Raw genomic sequence first — 20,716 nt, forward strand, 5'->3', positions numbered from 1 at the left:
ACAATCAGCGTTTAATCATCTAAAAATGAAATTTCTTGAAACCATCTCGGATTGATAATCGATGAATCAAATATGGCTGTATTAAATGCAGAGGAAACAGCAAAATTGTAGATGGTCTCAATGGCCAAAAGTTTGATAATAAAGAATGGTACGTTGGAAAAGCTCAAAAGAAAATTTGGAACTGAAAAACAGATTGAGCTAACCATGGAGGAGACCAAGGACAAATACAAGGACCAAACCCTATATTCAAAGAATCCAAGTAATTCTGGATTCGATGAAATCTTTAGAGAATATCTTGCTCCGAAGTTATGTTAAAAGCTTGCGGAAAATTTTTCTTCATCAACCTTCGAACTTAGAAATTCCAAAATGTCGTTATAAATATCCTCTATATTTCTGAAGATATTTTCATAACGATTCTTGTCCACAATTAAGTATCTCTTTGCGATATCTTTATAAAGGAAACTATTTTAGTTTCTATATTCAGTAAAATTCAAGTTTAAATTATAAATGTTTTGAAGAAATGTTGGAAATTGAAGCATGAGTTAGTATAATATAATGACGTCAGGCCAACGTGATTATATTACAGTAAGTCATGCTAAATTTTTAATGGAAGATGATGATTCATAGACTTTATAATCATTATTTGCCATGTTACACGACTCTTACATTCTACTTAATCTCTGAACATATCAAGAACATATATTCTTGATAGTTCTATCCTCAGTAATTCTGGTAATTTACCAAATCAAATCGTGATATTACGCTTAGAACATCAGGTTCATTCGAAACTTCATACCTACAAATTCTGGACCATTACTCGCTTAACTTAGAGTCGAGAGCAGAATAAAAAGGTAAAGAGCTCCGACATATAAGGGAAAATACAAAGCCCGATAACAACACGGAAATTACAAATCGTGTATATCAATGCGTATAGCAACATAAAGACACGGGAGAATTAAAAACACTATAACCCCAAGAGCATAGTAGAAGTAAACTGATTCCTCTGGTGGTAAAAGAAAAAGAAGCATGACTGCATATATGGTCAATATAATAACAAATATCAATATGGGATTGAGCATATTAACAAATCTTTTGGAAGTATGAATCTAGGAAGAAAGTATAGAAGTGGTGAAGATAATGAAACGGAAGAAGCTAATTTATAGTAAAATTTCCAAACACAGCAATCGAGGCAATTCACCGCATTTAATCAAAGAAATCCCAAAATTACGTAAATACCGGATAATCAAATCTTATAGATTACGAAGATTTCCTTTAATCCCTTGAATTCCTGAAATCAATCGTCACTACGTCAAAAGTTAAGGCGAACATTTAATTTACTCATTCACTCTTTTACGATAGCTTCGTTTATACTCTTTCTATAATCGAATCGTTCTATCCATATTATTCAATAGTGATAAAACTTTATTCTTCAACTTATATTCATCATTACAATATTCTTGTTGTAAACAATGATGATCTCTATCAAACTTCATAATTTTCATGAACTACTCTCTGTTTTGTCTACCCTAACATTGTGGCATAAACGCTCAAGGTTTAAATGAGCTCGATATTATTCATAACACATTTTATATATCCAATTTACTGAAATGACTTGTATAACATCATCATTTTGAATGATCTCCGCATTAATAATAAAATGCACTTCGTAGAAGAACTTGTAGAAATTATGGTATGTATGATTTTAATTCCTGAAACAGAACAATATTCTATCCGTTGGAATTCACGCAAGGCCCCGAGCATACCTGGGAACGTGAAAACCAAATAAAACGTAAATATCCTCGTCTATGTACGAACAACACCGATTAATGGCAACAACTAAATTTCAGGACGAAATTTCTTTTAACGGGTAGGTACTATAACAACCCTCATATTTCCATACCTGAATTGACTAATTTGACTATAGGGTTGTTATCCATACGTAATTAAATTCGACGTTGATCAAATATTTATTTTTAGTCGACATGTTCTGTTAACTAAAGTTTACACTAATTATATAAAATAACTTTAGTTAATATTAATGAGTATTATATTTAAAACTATATGTAACATAATTATTAATTAAATGATAAGTTATTTTAATCATTATATATATTTTTAGCTTATAAAAAAAATAAAAATAAAATGAAATAAGATTTTTTTTATAAATTAAATAATGAGCCCATGAATTTTGACTAAATATTTTCAAAAACAAAAACTTATTAAAAACATTTTTAACATGTTTTTATTATTTTGTCAAAATTGGCACCTTTATTTTATTATTTTTTTTTCTCTTCACCAACTATTTTTTTACCTATAAATACATGGCTCCTCATTCATTTTTTCTTGCCAAACACAAAAACTTAAGTTATTCTCTCAAAACCTTGAAGAAAATTTGAGGTACTTTCTATTTTTATTAATTTTTTCAATATTGTCATTTATATTTATATTTATTGTATATTCTTTGTAAAATTCGAAATTAATTATGTTTATATGTTATAATTAGTATTATAAGTGTTATGATGCATAAAAATAATTTTGATAATTTATGGAATATTATTTATAATTAAATACGAATTATGTAGTGTTTAAAAGTAAAAACAATGTAAAATTTGTAATAAATACTTTTAACCAAAAATAAAATATATATAATTTTTTTCTGAGTTTTTAAAACTTATATAGATCTGAAAAAATTATAAAAATAATTACTTGGGTCGAATTGGTATTTATTATATAATTAAACTCTATTATTATGTAATTCGAAGGTAAATTAAGAATAAATATAAAATAATAAAAAAATAATTTTTTAAATATTTTTCTACAGATTATTAGACTGATAGAAACTTATAAAAATTATAAAAATAATTATTTGGGTTTATTTAGTAATTATGTAGAATTAAAATTATTTTGTGAATACATTAAGGGTAAAAACAAAAATAAATACAAAAATATAATAAAAACATTTTCTTAAATTTTTCTACTAATCTATATGATTAACTAAGACTATAAAAATTATGTATGTAATTTTTAGATATTTAATTTATTATTTAGACATTTTTGAATAATGTTCGATTAATAAAACACTATTATTTTTGAAGTAATTTAGGTATTTATTTAAAGGTAATTATATTTAATATATATAAGACATACTAAGGTATAATAACTAAATATTAAATAAAACTTAGGTTATATTATCACATATATAATTATTAAGTACATTAATAATTCTTTGTGTGTATACACCTAAAGTGAAGATTAATCAAAGATAATGTATAATTCATGTGAACTTCATCGCTACTCACGGTCGTAAGTGAATGATGTATAGGTTGCCATTTATGGGTAAGCTTGTGGATCTCGAATGCCATGACTTAGATTCTGGTCAAGAATCCTGGGCCCCCGGTTACATCTGATCATTCCTGACTTATTTGATAGCAACGAAGTTTGAGTAGAGTTGTACAACATCTTGCTAAAGATTAACCCGAACTTTCTAAAATTGGAAAATTACTATAAGTGGAAACTTTTCATAAATAGTAACCTTCCGAAAATGGAAATTCTTTAGTGAACCATTACTATCAATATAGCACTATATACTATTGTCTGTTAGGCAATGTCTGATCATACGTTCTATCTCTAGGTTGAGATCTCGGTTACGTCCTTCCGTTCAATTCTTTCGTGTGCTATTAAGGTGAACTTCATAGCCCCACTTTTTACTGTTTCATAACTGTTTTATAACTTTTGGGGTGAGACACATGCTTGCTTTATAACTGTTTTACGCTTAGACACAATTACTAAATTGTTAACTATGCTGTCATGCTTTGATTCATGCTAAATCCCTACCGTAATATCGTTAATTGCTACGTTTAAATGCAAACTTAATTATTGTGAGTAGGCCTATTGAGAGTAACGTCTCTAACCATTCGACCGTTGATCTTTGGTTACATAATAATGATTCCAAGACACTGACAGTACAAGGTGTCATAGGGTAAACTTGTTTAGTAGCGATATTACAAAATGCAGCAACACTTTTAGATTGATATTTCTATATCAATCAACTTTAAACTAAATCTTGTGGTCTAAAACTTTGGATATTATTTATAAACCTATGAATTTCACTCAACCTTTTTGGTTGACACTTTAAGCGTGTTTTGTCTCAGGTGATGATTGAGCTAGCTGCTACTTGCTACTTGATGATTGATGTATGCTTTGTTGCTTGCATGGAGTCCATCATTCATATTTATCATTTTGTTTATGACATTTTCCATTTACTGTACTCTTATGATGTAAAACTTTAAATAATGCTTCCGCTGTTTATTTAATAAATAAAACGTCTCATTTAGAGTCGTTCTCGCTTATACAACTGTGTTATGATATGATTGGTCACAATTACCCCTGGTCCATTTTGGGGGTGTGACATAACTATCCAAGTTCATAAATCTTGCACATAGCCAACATATCTAATCTTTACCACATGCAAGAATTACAACTTGTATAAGCTTAAATTCGTTTTTATGCTTGAATCATACATAAACAAGATTCTTAGCAACTTATAATAATGTAGATATCAATAATATAGCAATAATTGATCAAACTAATTCATACCTTTAGCATTTAGAGTTTAAGAACTCTAATTGCACACAAAAAGGAAGTAAATGAAGATTTCACTGCTTCTACTAGAATTTATGCACTCTTAATCTCTTGTATTGTTGCTTGCACGAGTGTTGATCTCCCAATTTTTTATAGGGTTTTATCCGTTAGCTTGTTCTAGCCGACACCCCCACACGCACAACCCAGTTTCTGAATTTTCAACTGATAAATGTTTAATTACTTTTTAACAGATTATATTTAACTGAACTTTGGCCTTACTAAATTTTCTACCCTCCCCAGCATAACTATAATAGTGAAGGTCTTTAACTTAACGTTGCATCATTAGTCCTTAACAACATTTAACTATCGGTCTTAATTATTTCTATTTCTTTTATTAGAAGAAAAAACTCAAAAACACAATAATTCATAAATAAACTCTTATAAGTGTTACCTTAAATTTTGGGAATGGATACCTAAAGAAAGGATTATTGGAGATGGACGTTAGATGGAAATGGATTATTCACCGGGTTTATCACCAAAATGCCCAAAAAATATTTCACCCCTTCCACTGAGGCCCAAAAAAAAAAAATTGACAATTTGCCCTCGCAAGTCGCAAGTGACCTTGCGTCCTTTGCTTAAAAATTTAGGGTTAAATGACAATTATTACCTGGAATTTCACACTTTTGCACGAATTCGCAAACACGCAAAAACACACATACAAATTCAATCCGCAAAAACGCAAGCACAAACGCAATTTTCTCTTCACCATCATTCGCTACTACCATATTTTCCTCCATCATCACCTCCACTACCACCAAACCCCCTCTAGCCACCACCAGTCACTGTGTGAGCTTCTATTCCCGTCGCAACAAGCCCAAGCTTTCACGCAAAACAATTAGGGTTTTCGAGAAAAATCAACCAAATAATCACCCTTGCAACGATGGCGAGCAACCAGGTTAGTGGTTAGTTCGTTGTTTATGTGCGTTTTATACGTTTTTTTGTTCGATGGTATAAGTGTGCACACCAACTGCTCGATGAAATGTCTGTTTGAGTTGTGTTTGTGTTTATTGAAGTACATACGTTGATTAATGATATTCAACTGTATTGTGTGTATATGTTGGGGTGAAACAAACATTATTAGCTTGTAAAAACATGGTAATTGACGAGGCGCAAGAACTAGTTTGCGTCCTTGCGTATCGTACATTAGGGAACGCAAGGGTTTGTTTCCGTCCTTGCGTGTGCACTTTGGATGACGCAAGGTTGAATTTGCGACCATGCGTCCATCAATTAAAAGGACGCAAGGTTAATTTTGCGTCCTTGTGTTACTTTCTGCTGATTTTAATCTTACTTATGCAGGGATATGTGGAAGGCAAGTTAACGATGAAGAATAAGTTCAGCGTCATAGGGGATGTGAAGAAAGTCATGACTGAGAATCAAATCAAAAAGTTTAAAGAAACGTGTTTTGATCCATGGTTAGATCTTGAATACGTTGGTAATGATCCCGGGCTTGTACATTGCATGCTCCAACAGAAGAGTGTGCGGCCAGAAAGACTAGATGATGATAAGTACCCCGATGAGCATCAGGACCTATGGCATAACCATAAACTCGTAATGACCGTAACGCGTCCTAAAAGCAGTCTTCAGGAATGTCATCCTCCTTCACCCGCATTTGGTGATATCCAGAACGTAAATCGACCTTCGAATAAACCGACGAGCCTTGTAGTTGATCAAATAAGTCGTCGATTCTCGGTAATGAGTAACGGTTCTTGATGGTAAGTTTGTTCAACTCTCGGTAGTCGATACACAACCTGAATGTACCATCTTTCTTCTTGACAAATAGAACAGGAGCTCCCCATGGTGATGTACTTGGTCGAATGAAACCACGCTCTAAAAGTTTCTGTAACTGACTTTGTAATTCTTTCATTTCACTGGGTGCGAGTCTGTATGGAGCACGAGCTATTGGTGCAGCTCCTGGTACAAGGTCTATTTGAAATTCAACAGATCGATGTGGGGGTAATCCCGGTAATTCTTTCAGAAATACATCGGAAAATTCTTTTGCGACGGGAACATCACTAATGTTCTTTTCTTTAGGTTTAACTTCCTCGATGTGTGCTAGAATGACGTAACAACCTTTTCTTATTAATTTTTGCGCCTTCAAACTACTAATAAGATTTAATTTCGCGTTGTTCTTTTCTCGTACACCATTAAAGGTTTTCCTTTTTCACGCATAACGCGAATCGCATTTTTGTAACAAATGACCTCTGCTCTCACCTTTTTCAACCAGTCCATGTCAATTATTACATCAAAACTCCCTAACTCGACTGGTATTAAATCAATTTTAAACGTTTCATCCCCCAGTTTAATTTCTCTATCCCGACATATATTATCTGCTGAAATTAATTTACCGTTTGCTAATTCGAGTAAAAATTTACTATCCAAAGGCGTCAATGGGCAACTTAATTTAGCACAAAAATCTCTACTCATATAGCTTCTATCCGTACTCTAATCAAATAAAACATAAGCAGATTTATCGTCAATAAGAAACGTACCTGTAACAAGCTCCGGGTCTTCCTGTGCTTCTGTCGCATTAATATTGAAAACTCTTCTACGGCCCTGCCCATTAGTATTCCCTTGTTTCGGGCAATTTCTAATAATGTGGCCTGGTTTTCCACACTTATAACAAACAGCGTTGGTATTACTTGCTCCGACACTATTCGTTCCGGCATTACTTGTTCCGACACTATTTGTTCCTTTAGTTATGTAAAACCTTGGTCCGTAAAACTCACACTTTGTCGCGCTATGACCATTTCTTTTACAGCTGTTGCAAAATGTCGTGCAAAACCCCGGGTGATTTTCTTCACACCTTTGACATGGCTGATTTTGGTTTTTGTTGCCGTTGTTATTATTGAGGTTGTTGTTGGGATTGTTATTGTTGTTGAAACGGTTGTTGTAGTTGTTGTTGTTGTTGTTGGGACGTTTGTTGTAGTTATTGTTAGGATTGCGGTTATTGTTGCGATTGTTGTTGCGGTTGTTGGGATAGTTGTTGCGATTGTGGTTGTAATTGTTATTGTTGTTGTACTGGTGATTCTTGTCACCATTTTCCTCCTACTTCCTCTTGAGTTGTTTCGTGTTGGCTTCTTCGGCCGCCTGCTTTTTAATTCTTCCCTCAATCTGATTTATGAGTTTATGAGCCATTCGACTTGCCTTTTATATGGAAGCGGGCTCGTGTGAACTCACATCTTCTTGAATCCTTACTGGTAACCCTTTTATAAATGTGTCGATCTTCTCTTCTTCATCTTCGAACGTTCCCGGACACAATAGGCACAACTCTGTGAATCGTCGTTCATATGTGGTAATGTCGAACCCTTGTGTTCGTAACTCTCTAAGCTCTACCTTAAGCTTATTGACTTCGTTTCTAGGACGGTACTGCTCGTTCATCAATTGCTTGAATGCCGACCACGGTAGTGCGTAAGCAGCATTTTGTCCTACCTATTCAAGATAGGTGTTCCACCACGTTAACGCAGTACCTGTGAAGGTATGCGTAGCGTACTTAACTTTGTCCTCTTCAGTACACTTACTTATGGCAAACACCGATTCAACCTTCTCGGTCCACAGTTTCAATCCAATTGGTCCTTCGGTTCCATCAAATTTCAAAGGTTTGCAATCAGTGAATTCTTTGTAGGAGCATCCTACACGATTTCTTGTGGAATTAGTTCCACTGCTATATCCAGAGTTATTGTTATTTTGTATCGCAGCCTGTACTGCGGCTATATTTGCTGCAAGGAAAACACGGAAGTCTTCCTCGCTCATGTTCAAATTCTGACGAGTCGTCGGTGCCATTTCCTTCAAAAATAGCCCAAAAGAATTAAGTTAATCATATAGAATTTTAAGAGTAGTCAATAGTATTTCGTAGCATAGTATGAACTCATTTATAAAAGCTTTTTCTTCATATTAGCGTTTTATAGTTTTAATTCGGGTAGTACCTACCCGTTAAGTTCATACTTAGTAGCTAATATACAATTCAACTACTACAATTCTATATGAAAAAACTGATTACAATAATATTTCACGTTCAAATTTTATACAATATTTTACAAACTTACAATACCGCTATTATACATATAGGATGAAATATAGCACATAATAAACTTGCTACTCGGCAGCTATAAAGGCAATTCTAGTTAATACGTAAGTCGTTCAGCAAAAGAAATAAAGACACATAATTCATAAGTCCAGAAACAAGTCATGCATTCTGGTTTTACTAAGACGACTTGCCATCCTTGGTCTTGTGGAAAGTAACCGTTATGACCATTGGCTAGGCAGCATGTTGTAATGTCGTCAAAAGTACGAGGGTTTCGTAATGTCCAACAGCTCCGTAATAATCTAAAAACCTTGTTTCTCACCCCAACTACTGAATCCGTCACTTGTGGGAAGGTTTTATTCAAAAGTTGTAATCCGATGTTCTTTTTCTCATTTTGGTAAGAAGCGAACATCACTAACCCGTAAGCATAACATGCTTCTTTATGTTGCATGTTAGAAGCTCTTTCTAACTCACGAAATCCTATGTTGGGATATGTTGAGTCAAAATCGGTTCTTAACCCGTAGCGTAAAATTGCATTTGGGTTCCTCGCATTTAACGCTTTAAAGAAAACACGGCGTAACTTACGGTCTCCCCAATGTGATATACCCCACCTATCAAAGGAAAGTCTTTTATAAACTAAGGCATTTCTGGAAAGTCTTTCAAATGTTTGACAAGTTAATTTCGCCATAACTAATTGTGCTGATGAATCTGACCGACTCTAGACAAGATTTCATCAATCATATCCTCTGGTAGGTCTTCTAAAATATTCGGTTGTCTACCCTTAACGTCTATTTTGTGTTTTTATACTGTAAAATAGACAAGGATTAGATTCGTAAAAGATAATTAACAAACAATACAAGCAATTTTTACATAGAACATAAAAGAACTAGCACACTACAATACATATAATACACAACATGATTACAACCCTCTAATCTGAATCACTGGTTTCTTCTTCTTCGGACTTGGTTCGTTTTCCTAATTTTCTAGGGATATATGGTGTTCCTCTAATACGAGCCGTCGTTTTCCACAATGGTTTAGAAAAACCTGGTAGTTTAGAGGTTCCCGAGTTATTGTTACATTTTAGGAAATACGGATGTTGCCGATACATATAAAGTTCATCGGGGTTGGAATCAGGTTTCTCTATTTTTATACCTTTTCCCTTATTATTTTCTTTTGCTTTATTAAATTGGGTCGAGGTAATTTCTATAACATCATTGGAATCCTCATCGGGATCTGATTCATCAGAAAATTGGTAATCTTCCCAATATTTTGCTTCCTCGGCGGAAACACCATTGACCATTATTGACTTTGGTCCGTTGGTTGAGGATTTTCTTTTATTTAATAAATTTACTATAGGTATCAATATTTCTTCCTCCGGAACCTCTTCTTCTTCTTCCGGTTCTTCCTCTTCCGGTTCCTCCTCTTCTGGTTCCTCCTCTTCTGGTTCCTCCTTTTCCGGTTCCTCTTCGGGAATTTGTGAATCTTCCCAAAATATATTCGACTCTTCATTATTATTAGGTGAGTCGATGGGATTTGTACTAGTGGTAGACATCTATCACACAATATCACACACATTAAGAGGTTAATATATCACATAATATTTACATGTTAATAATATATAGTTTCCAACAAAAGTGTTAAGCAATCGTTTTTAAAGAAAACACGGTCGAAGTCCAGACTCACTAATGTATCCTAACAAACTCGATAAGACACACTAATGCAAATTTCTGGTTCTCTAAGACCAACGCTCGGATACCAACTGAAATGTCCCATTCATATTGATTATAAACGTTCCATATTAATTGATTTCGTTGCGAGGTTTTGACCTCTATATGAGACGTTTTTCAAAGACTGCATTCATTTTTAAAACAAACCATAACCTTTATTTTATCGACAAGGTTAAAAAGACACCACCTAGATTATCCAGAAATGATAATCTAAAAATATCACACTTACACACTACCAATACATATTGGTTTACAATATTAATATGTTACAACAAAGTAAATCTCGAATGCAGTTTTAAACAATATTATACAAGCATGCTGACACCAAATCTTGTCCATATTTTAGCATGCAACAGCAGAAGCTCTTAATAATCACCTGAGAATAAACATGCTTTAAACGTCAACAAAAATGTTGGTAAGTTATAGGTTTAACCTATATATTTATCAAATCGTAATAATAGACCACAAGATTTCATATTTCAATATACATCCCATACATAGAGATAAAAATCATTCATATGGTGAACACCTGGTAACCGACATTAACAAGATGCATATAAGAATATCCCCTATCATTCCGGGAAATCCTTCGGACATGATAAAAATAAATTCGAAGTATTAAAGCATCCGGTACTTTGGATGGGGTTCGTTAGGCCCAATAGATCTATCTTTAGGATTCGCGTCAATTAGTAGATCGGTTTACTAATTCTTAGGCTACCAAGCAAAAAGGGGCATATTCGGCTTCGATCATTCACCCATATAATGTAGTTTCATTTACTTGTGTCTATTTCGTAAAACATTTATAAAACTGCATGTATTCTCATCCCAAAATATTAGATTTTAAAAGTGGGACTATAACTCACTTTCACAGATTTTAACTTTGTCGGGAAGTAAGACTTGACCACTGGTCGATTCACGAACCTATACCAAATATGCACATATATATCAAAGTATGTTCAAAATATAATTACAATATTTTTAATACGTTTTACTGTTTTAAGTTTATTAAGTCAGCTGTCCTCGTTAGTAACTTACAGCTAGTTGTCCACAGTTAGATGTACAGAAATAAATCGATATATATATTATCTTGAATAAATGCACGACCCAGTGTATACACGTCTCAGGCTAGATCACAACTCAAAGTATATATATTTTTTGGAATCAACCTCAACCATGTATAGCTAATTCAAACATTACTGAATATAGAGTGTCTATGGTTGTTCCAAATAATATATATACATGGGTCAATATGATGTGTCAAAATATTTGTATACGTGTCTATGGTATCCCAAGATTACATAATATATTAAAATACAATATGAGTTAGCTATGATATGATTAATATAGATTTGTTACCAATTTTCACGTAGCTACAACAAGCAAAATTATTTAATCTTGTTTTACCCATAACTTCTTCGTTTTAAATCCGTTTTGAGTGATTCAAGTTGCTATGGTTTCATATTGAACTTAAGTTTATGAATCTAAACATAAAAATTATAAGTTTATAGTCGGAAATACAGGTTACAAGTCATTTTTGTAAAGGTAGTCATTTCAGTCGAAAGAACGACGTCTAGATAACCATTTTGGAAAACATACTTCCACTTTGAGTTTAACCATGATTTTTGGATATAGTTTCATGATCATAAGAAAAATTATTTTCCTAAAAGAACAACTTTTAAATCAAAGTTTATCATAGTTTTTAATTAACTAACCCAAAACAGCCCGCGGTGTTACTACGACGGCGTATATCCGGTTTTACGGTGTTTTTCGTGTTTTCAGGTTTTAAATCATTAATTTAGCATATCATATAGATATATAACATGTGTTTAGTTGATTTTAAAAGTCAAGTTAGAAGGATTAACTAAACTATGTTCTAGTGATTACAAGTTTAAACCTTTGAATAAGGTGGTTTTATATATATGAATTGAATGATGTTATGAACATCATTACTACCTCACGTTTTGTGGATAAACCTAATGGAAATTAGAAAAATAGATCTAGCTTCAAAGGATCCTTGAATGGCTTGAAAGTTCTTGAAGTAGAATCATGACATGAAAACAAGTTCAAGTAAGATTTCCACTCGAAATAAGATTATTAAAGTTATAGAAATTGAATCAAAGTTTGAATATGAGTATTACCTTGTATTAGAAAGATATCTTACTATAAATAAGAAAGATTTCTTGAGGTTGTATGATCACTCAAAGTGGATTTGCAAGATTGGAAGTAAGCTAGCAAACTTGGAAGTGTTGTTGGTGTGTTCTTGAGTATTTGTTTTATAACTTGGTTTATGTATGAATTTATGAACTAGATTGAGCTAGATTTTGATGAAGATGATGAAGAACACTTAGAACAATGGAAGAACACTTGAGAGAAAGTAGTTTGATGCATGTAAGTTGCAAAATGAAAGTGTGTATGTGTGTGTTCATTCACGTGAATTATGGTGTCACCATATAGGCTCCATTAGTTTGTAATTTTGTGTAATCATTCATGCTAGTTGCTAAATGATGGTTCCCAAATGGTTAGGTGACTCACATGGGCTTCTAAGAGCTGATCATTGGAGTGTATATACCAATAGTACATACATTTAGAAGATGTGTATTGTACGAGTACGAATACAGGTGTATACGAGTAAAATTGTTGATGAAAACGAATGAGGATGTAATTGTAAGTATTTTTGCTAAGTAGAAGTACTTTGATATGTGTCTTGAAGTCTTTCAAAAGTGATTAAATACATTTAAATATACTACACGTATATACATTTTAACGGAGTCATTAAGTCATTGTTAGTCGTTACATGTAAGTGTTGTTTTGAAACCTTTAAGTTAACGATCTTGTTAGATGTAACCCATCCATTGTTATTATACCTAAATGAGATGTTAAATTGTTATGTTAACATAACAACATGGTGTAAAAATATATCTTAACATCATTTGTATGTTAAAATACTATTACAACGATAATCGTTACATATATGTCTCGTTTCGAAATTCTTAAGTTAGTAGTCTTGTTTTACATATGTAGTTCATTGTTATCATACTTAATGATACATAAAATTATCATTTTATCATGTTAATGTAGTTCAACCATATCTTAATATGATACATATGTATTTAGTAAGACGTTGTTATAACGATAATCGTTATATATATCGTTTCGAGTTTCTTAACTTAGTAATCTCATTTTTATGTATATAACTCGTTGTTAATATACCTAGTGAGATATTTACTTATCATAATATCATGTTAAATATATATATATATATATATATATATATATATATATATATATATATATATATATATATATATATATATATATATATCCATATACATATATCATCATGTCGTTTTTACAAGTTTTATCGATCGTGAATCGCCGGTCAACTTGGGTGGTCAATTGTCTATATGAAACCTATTTCATTTAATCAAGTCTTAACAAGTTTGATTGCTTAACATGTTGGAAACACTTAATCATGTAAATATCAATTTTCATTTAATATATGTAAACATGGAAAAGTTCGGGTCACTACACGATCTTTGTCTGACACTGAAATCGAAAGGCCTTCTCCAATGCACATTCGACGTGGAATCAGAGAAAGAAGGCCCACTGGTGTATTAAGGTCCCCATTCACAACAACTGGGTACAGAAAACCCATTGAGAAGGTACATTTTAGCCAATTAATTACTAGTATGTTACATTATTGCATAAAATAATGTTGTATTTCTGTGACTGTTGTGGACGCAAGACATACCTTGCGTCTTTGCATATCGCAAGGTAGTTCTTGCGTCCTGGCATCCTTGACACGCAAGGTCATATTTACGTCCTTGTGTATTCGTGTCCCAGGGTTTGATTTGCGTCCTTGTGCATGTCTGTTTACCAAGTAACTTTTTTTTTACTCAGTTGTCAAAAGATGTTGTTGAGAAGGTTGAAAGCATGAATGTTGTACACCTAGATACTGAAGAATATCAAGGTCAACAACAAAACAATGATGATGTGGTACCTATGGAAACAGATGCAGCAGCAGAGGTGGGTACTGGATTTTACCTGGCGCAAACAACAATTTGCGTCCTTGCGTCCCTTTTTTTTCAGGCGCAAGGCCCGTTTTGCGTCCTTGCGTCTCGAAGGTGCAACCTACACAAGATCATGTTTGCGTCCTTGCGTCTCCTTAGTTTAACCTTTTATTATGCTAATCTGTTGAATTATTGTAGGTGAGAGTTGATAAGCCTCCTGTTAAAGTTTCAAAGAGAAAAAGAAAGGAACAAGACTGGGCTAGTGAGGAAGAATATGGGGGATGATTGACAGGTTTGTAAATGATCAAGAAACTCTCCAACCACCGCCACCTAATGCCTGGAGAGATGGTAAAAAGCATGCAGGCCCAGTAAAAGATCCAAAAACAATGATTGAGAGCAAGCAAGAGACGTGCTGCATGTTCATCTTTCAAAATGACCAATTCATTTACATAAATGAAGACTTTTGGATCCGATTACTGGGATTAGGACATTCTTGCTCTTGCTAACTCAAAAGAGGTGGCATATTCCAGAATAAATCTTGCTTTTCTTCTTCAAATTGATCTTCTTCATCTTCGTCTGAATCACTAGATGCGACAACATATATCTCAAACGGGTGGTCTCCTTCTTTAATTTTACATACGTTTTCAACACCATAGTTAAACATATCAAACTCTTCAGTGTTTGGAGGTGGCATTTCAGGCTCTTCCACTTCTAAATTGTTATTATGAAGGTTTGGTTCAGTGTCTTTTAATTGGTGTGTTTCTGGGTTTGGTTGTGGTTGGAGTCTTTCTGGGTTTGGTTGTGGTTGGAGTGTTTCTGGGTTTCGTTGTAGTTGGTGTGTTTCTGGGTTTCGTTGTGGTTGGTGTGTTTCTGGGTTTCCTTGTGGATGGTTTAAGCGTTGAAACTAGTTTGTTTATGGGTTTCGTTTTGGTAGATTCATTCGTACTCTCTCAACAACATAAATATCAATAGGAGCATTTACAATTGCATATTGTAAAAACTCCTGAAAGTCTTTATAATCATCCGTAATATAAAAAACATGGTTATTATAAATGTATCTCATTGAAACAGGTGCATTGGGTGACATTTCTATCTTTTTAAGAAAATTTTTTAATAATATTCTCCGATTCATTGTAGTTATAGTGCAACAGATAGTTTTAACCGAATTCTAAAACAATCTAGGGGCAAATACGTGAGGATGTTATTAATATACTCAAAAGAACCCCCACAACATATATGAACAATAAATTTATCTTCATTAACACAATTCATTAATACTTAAATTATTGTAAAAATGCTTAAAAATGTACCTTAAGCTGCCAATAATCTCTGAAATGTTTTTGGAATGAGTTTTTATGAAATGATGAATTAAAAGTTTCAGGGTCATTCTATATATACGATCAAAATTTTATCCATAAAAATCTAGAAAATCTGATGAAATCTTATCCTGAAAATCATATCCTGATAAGATAAGGACGCAAGGTTACTTGCGTGCTTGCGCGTGTGTGTACGCAAGCTTCCTTTCGTCTTGCGAGGGCATTTTGTCAAAAAATTTTTGGCTCCAGTGCCAGGGGCCGAATTTTTTTTTGGCCATTTTGGTGATAAACCCTTATTCACCACCAAAAAACTTGTAGGTCTAATTGATAATAAAATTAATTGTGTGAATTCTGCTGCAAATATTGTTTCTACTGATCGAAATAACTTAGTTTCAAGAAAAGTTGAGATCTTTATATGGTGTGCAAAATTACTTGACTTTTTTGCTCAGTTGGTCCCTCTATTATACCCCAAATCGCTACTATGGTCCCTCGGTTTTTAATTTGGCAATCAGCGTCCCTGAGTTATTTTGATTTTGCAATTCGCATCCCTCCGTCAAGTTTCTATTAAAAAGGTCCGTTAACTCCTGTCACGTGCAATGCATGTGAGGGTATAATCGTCTTTTTACTCTTTTCTTCATTAAAAACAAGGGACCACCGGCGCAAAATATCTTATAATTATATATTTTTAATTTATAAATTTATAAAATTAAAAATATTAGGAGAGTAATTGTTTATTCGTCCGACTGCGATAAAGATGGTTGAGTTTTCTTCCCAGTTTTAAATATTTTTTTCTTTAACCCTCTACCAAACATCCCAAAATAGATAGATGAATATTCCAATATCTTCAACCTAATTTCACTCCTGCTTAAATACTCTCACCACTTCAATTCTCAGCCCTAGCTTAATTTCCTCAATCACATACACAATATGCTCTGATCTATACTCCAGAAAATAAAAATTCAAACTATAAATATTGCCTTCATCAATGGATTTATTTTCTTCAACTCCAACCACAAAGCTTCCTTCTTTTTCATCTTCATCGAAAACCCACTTACCAATTAACTTATATCATTCTATAAAGCCTCAAAGGCAGTTGCTTTTTATGTCAATTAGAAGTACTGCAAATGGGTCTGGAGCTGCTGTCGTTATTGTTGAAGAAAAGACAGATTCTGAGGTTGGAAACGGAGCTCCGGTGGCGAATTTGGTTGAGGAAGTGGCTCTGAAATATGAAGATCCTAAATGGGTTTCGGGTACTTGTATTGAAAGCAGTTTCAGAAAGGTGGAGCTACCGACTGGGATGCTGTTATTGATGCTGGTGAGATTATGTAGACCAAATTCATTGTTGATATGACTTATGAAATTTGTACATTTATTTGGAATTTGGGGTTTAATTAAGGGTTCAAGTCTAATTTAGAAGACAATCCAGAATCTTCCAACAATGACTTTCCTGTAGTTTTTGACACCTCGATTATTCCATGGTGGGCTTGGATGGAGCGGTTTCATCTTCCTGAAGCCGAACTGCTCAATGGTTTGTCAAATTTATAAATTGTTATATGATCGAAATAAAATGAAGCTAAATATCTTAAATTTTTTAAGAAGCTTAGAAATTGTCAATTTGGATACACAAATGATGTAATTTGGTGCTTTTAAAAAAAAAAAAAAACAAAAAACAAAAAAAACAAAAAAAAAATATTAAAATTAAAAGAGTAAAAAGACGATTATACCCTCACATGCATTGCACATAACAGGAGTTAACGGATCTTTTTAACAGAAACTTGACGGAGGGATGCGAATTGCAAAATTAAATAACTCAGGGACGCTGATTGCCAAATTAAAAACCGAGGGACCAAAGTAGCGATTTGGGGTATAATAAAGGGACCATCTGAGCAAAAAAGTTAAATTACTTGGATTATCGGTTCGATAAGAAATAGACAAGCGAGTGATAGATCTCCACACAGTTAGGTACCCACTATGCAATGATGAGATAGAGTCCAGATATCATGCACTGTTCAAGTGCAAATATGTGTATGATGTATGGGTCTGTGTCTTTAAATGGGGAGTTTGGGCATACCTAGCAATTTAGGCGGGTCATAAACTTTTAAGAGTTTCACTGATTCGCTGTTAATAAATTCGGGTCAAGACATTTGGAAGGCGGTGGAATAGACATGGATATCTGATTTGGAAAAATAGAAATCCAAAAAGTTTTCAAAGGTAAAAGTTTGAACGGACTATTAGCACTAGATGAAATTTAGTCAAGAAGCTTTGAATGGATTTTGCGAAGGATAAAAAGGTGGCATATCGATTGGAATACGTGGCTGACAAATCCAAGAGGTGTTCTATGATAGTTATGTTTCGTGTCTGTAATATAAGTCGAATTAGAATGGGATGAAGTCTCAACATCCCACTCATAGTTTTCATGTTCTATTGATGTAGTACTCGTGTTTGTTGCTTGCTGCTACTTGGTATTGTGCAGCTGCTATACCACTATGTACTCTAATGTTAAATTAATAAAATTATTTGCTCGTCTTTCAAAAAAAGAAAAAAGAATATGAACCCAAAAACAGTCGTTATGACTTATCAATCAATTCTTAAAAACTTACAAGTATATTTACCAACACGCAACTTTATTTTCTTGAGGAATTCTACTCACTCAATTTTTACACAATTTACTTCACACAATGAGTTGGCACATGACCTGCCCCGTCCACGTAGATAGGTAACCTCCCCAATTTTTTGGTAATTATTTATTTCACATTTTTAAATTTACGGAATATTTGTTTTTTGTTTAAGGGTGTGTTTTGTTGAAAGTAGCTGGAGCTGGAGCTTGTAGCTGGAGCTAGAGTTTATGAGATAGAGCTGGAGCTGGAGCTTATTTTTTAAGCTGGTAGCTGGAGCTTATTATTTTTTATAAGTGTTTGGTAAACTAGCTGGAGCTTATTTTTCAGTTCATAAGCTCTACTTTTTTTCATAAGCTACTAAAAGTAGCTTATTTTTTCAGAGCTTATGATTTTCATAAACTCTACTTTTTTTCTCTACCAAACGAAGCTTATAACTTGAAGCTTATTAAAATCATAAGCTCAAGCTCCAATAAGCTCTCATAAGCTCCAACAAGCTCGTCACCCAAAGACACCCTAAAAATTATATCTAACCCTAAATAATTGCTTTTGTATCCTTCTTATTGAATACTGCCTCATATCCTCTTTCTTCCCGAGTAACTTATATGACATCCATTGTTAAATATACAAAGCTCTTCAAATTAATTCGTTAAACGTGTATTATTAGAGGGTGTTTAGTTGCTAGCAAATTTTTTCAATCAATTAAGAATTTTTTCAATCGAATGAGTTTGATTATAGGTAACTATACCATTTTCTGTTGGCTTTCATCTCTACTAACGCTATTTTTGATAAGCTTTGCTCTAAGAAAAATGCTAATTACTGTAACTACTAATATGAGTTTGTGGTTGAATTTATAAGATGCCTTCATCATAGTTTGATTTATTTATCATCTGATTCGATTTTGGTCATGTGAGACTTTTATTACACCATACTCGCTGTGATTATAATTTTTCTAATTATAATATATAATATATAATTTTTATTTAATAGTATAATAATATAATTATATTGTTAATAATAATAACATGGTGCTGCCGTTTTCTTGGTTTAAGAAATCAACAGAATTATATGGATGTGTTATCTAATTGACTAGAGAAATTTGGGGAAAAGAGAGTGTTAGATATTTGGATGAGATTATATGGAAAAGATAATTACAGAAATTACTAACAAATGAGAGCAGTTATTTTTATCTAGGTGTAATGTGGATGGGCCATGTCATGGTGACAAGTAAGTGTGTGAGATAAATTGTGTGACATAAGTAATTAATACGGAGTGTTTTATTTCATAAATCAAATCAAAAGATATAAAATTCAATAACAATTTATATTATGAGTAGAATATTAGGAACCCAAAAACAAGTAAACAACACAATTACGTGTATTACAGCGTTCCCAACGCTTTGGTGAATATACCGTCGATGCCTCGTGTAAATTTTACCGCCAATAGCAGCATCTCGTTTTAATGTCGCCAATTAATACTCGTGCACAGTTTCGTCGATGAATAGCATAACTCATCACGAGTTTATATATGGCTTTTTCCTTGTTATTATTTAGTATTCTTTGATTATTTACTGAAGTTACAGACAGAAGTATATATGTATATATGTGTGTAGATACAGAGAAACGATATAAAAAAGGAAGATTAAGTTGAATTTTTTAGTATTATATTATATAGTGGTGGGGTTCATCAAGTGTATATCTATTTTTTATATAATAAACATATGCGAATTGTTATAATCATAAAAAGCCAAAACGGATGTTTGACAATTTATATCTCCATCCACAATAATTCAACTTTAGGAGAAAAATTTTCAATTCATATCTCGTGATTGATTCTATACAGTTATTATTCTTATGTATAAATAGATGATGAATGTAAGAAAGAACAAACACCAATTTCTTACAAGAATAAGAAATATATATTCTATTTCTCTATACTATTAATTCTTCATACGACAAAGAATTATAACACGAACCAAACCAATAAAGGTAGTTATAAGCCTACTGAATTATAACACGAACCAAACCACTAAAGGTAGTTATAAGCCTACTGAATTATAACACGTTATCAGCATGAAGTGCTCCGTATAATCAAGGTTTATCTGTCATGACCCGAAAATTTTTGACTAATTTTAAATCAAACTCTCAATACGATATTATGTTTTGACACGATATGTAAAGTCTGTTAAGTTGAGTCTCAAAAATTTTGAACTGTTTTAATGAATCCATTTAACATTTGACTATTTCCGACGACTCACGATACGATTACTTGTAAATAAATATGCTTATACATATATTTGTATATAATAATAAGAAATAATATATATTGTAATTGTTAGAATTAATTATATAAAATAATATATATATATATATATATATATATA

At 32.8% G+C, this 20,716-nt stretch overlaps 1 pseudogene; it reads left to right on the top strand.

Moving 5' to 3' along the window:
• The first annotated feature begins 16,688 nt into the window (after nucleotides 1–16,688).
• On the top strand, nucleotides 16,689–17,263 carry LOC139847912 (light-harvesting complex-like protein 3 isotype 2, chloroplastic; annotated as a pseudogene).
• The last annotated feature ends 3,453 nt before the right edge of the window (nucleotides 17,264–20,716 follow it).

This window comes from Rutidosis leptorrhynchoides, chromosome 1 (genome assembly GCF_046630445.1).
Source record: "Rutidosis leptorrhynchoides isolate AG116_Rl617_1_P2 chromosome 1, CSIRO_AGI_Rlap_v1, whole genome shotgun sequence".
NCBI lineage: Eukaryota > Viridiplantae > Streptophyta > Magnoliopsida > Asterales > Asteraceae > Rutidosis > Rutidosis leptorrhynchoides.